At 29.2% G+C, this 1,806-nt stretch overlaps 1 long non-coding RNA gene across 1 annotated transcript in view; it reads left to right on the forward strand.

Moving 5' to 3' along the window:
• The first annotated feature begins 447 nt into the window (after positions 1-447).
• LOC148948173 (uncharacterized) overlaps positions 448-1,806 on the forward strand; it is a 5,343-nt gene continuing 3,984 nt past the window's right edge. The window contains exon 1 of the long non-coding RNA XR_016142285.1: positions 448-577. This is a non-coding gene — a long non-coding RNA (uncharacterized LOC148948173). The remainder of the gene's footprint in view (positions 578-1,806) is intronic.

Here is a 1,806-nt window from a genome sequence, read left to right on the forward strand (position 1 = left end):
TGGTGAATTTCGACATACACCAATTTCGTACACATATGGTAACATATATAAAACCAAAGATCTGCTTATTTATCCTTCCGGTGAATTTGAAGCTAAACTAAATGCTTCAAATTTTCGCTTAATAAATTTGAAACCGTCTTATGGACCAAATAAATTAAAAAAAAAAACGTAAACTAATCCTCCAAATCAATTCTAAGAATGTCGATAGTTCAAGGTTGTCAATGTAATTTCTGAGCTATTATTAATATTTTTAAATTATTATTATTAATTATTTTTTGACACCTTGTATAGGTGTGTTGTTCGGACCAGAGATGAATATTCTTCTTAGTGGAGATTAATTGAGCGGAGACGAGTATTCTTCTAACTATTTAATAAATAATAACTATTTATTTGTACATTCTATAGGAATGTCGCTTGGACAGGAAATAGCCAAGTATTCTTCTGGAATCCTCCAAGTGGAATTATGGTGGAAAACATCCTATGGAACTACAAAAAAAATCCTGAAGTTGGTAAAGTCATTGCCATCGCTACAGCTTTTCAGGCTCGCCAAAGATTACGTGCTTCAGAAGCTGTCAAGGTATTTTTTTTCAGCTGAAGTTTTTATTTTAACTAATGAGGAATTCCTTTTAAAAAGCTAGCCAAAAAAGTGGGGCTATTTCCGGCTAATTAAAAAGGGTAGAGCTGAATTTAGGTAATCGAAAAATCTTGAGCTCATTTCAGCCAGCCCAAGTTATAAAGCCGAATTCAGTTAACCAAAAAATGTAGAGCTTAATTCAGCTATTTAAAAACGCAATTAGTTCAGCTAGTCAAAAATAAAGAGTTGGATTTAGCTAATCCAAATGTAAAGCTGAATTCAGCTGATTGAAAAAATATAGAGTGAATTCAGCTAATCAAAGCCTGTACAGCTATATTAAGCTGATCGAAAAAATGTTAAGTTGAAATCAACTAATCAAAAATAAAAAGTTGAATTCAGCTAGTGGAAAAATTCAGCTTATCAAAAATATAAAGTTGAATTTAGCTAGTAGAAGAATTCAGCTAATCGAAAAATGTAAAGATGAATTCAGCTAGTCAAAATATAAAGTTGAATTCAGCTAACGGAAAAATTAAGTTAATAAAAAACTTAGAGCTGAATTTACCTAATCGAAAAATATAAACCTGAATTCAGCTAATCAAAAATATAAAGTTAAATTCAGCTAGCGGAAAAATTTAGTTAATAAAAAATGTGAAGTTGAATTTAGCTAGTAGAAAAATTCAGCAAATCAAAAAATGTTTAGCTGAATTCAGCTAATCGAAAAATGTAAAGCTGATTTCAGCTAATCAACAATACAAAGTTGAATTCAGCTAACGGAAAAATTTAGCTAATCAAGAAACGTAGAGCTGAATTCAGCTAAATAAAATTGCAGATCTGGCTTAAGCTAATTATGTAATATAGAGCTAAATTAAAATATTTTAGCCCCTATTGAAGCTCTAAATATTTTTTTAGTCTAGAATTTTAATCTTAAAGAAAAAGGATACTGTCTTGTAAAAGCTAGCACAGTATGTGCAATTTTTTTTTAACTAAACTGCAAATTATTCTGATTTTTTCAAAGCTCTTTAACCTTTGTCAGATGCAGGTTTTATCTTCTACAAAGGTTGTACTCCTTTGAAAAAATAGACCTCCCTTGTGCTTTGAGAAATTTAGACTAGAAGTCAGCTTTTAAATATCTAATATCCCCAATGGCAATATTAGAAAGATTCAAAAAATTAATATTTAGATTGATATTTATTAATATTTGAAAAATTTTATAACAATATTTTATTAAATAA

Source organism: Artemia sp. Qi Xiang Cuo, chromosome 10, assembly GCF_049724085.1.
Source record: "Artemia sp. Qi Xiang Cuo chromosome 10, ASM4972408v1, whole genome shotgun sequence".
In the NCBI taxonomy this organism is placed as follows: domain Eukaryota; kingdom Metazoa; phylum Arthropoda; class Branchiopoda; order Anostraca; family Artemiidae; genus Artemia; species Artemia sp. Qi Xiang Cuo.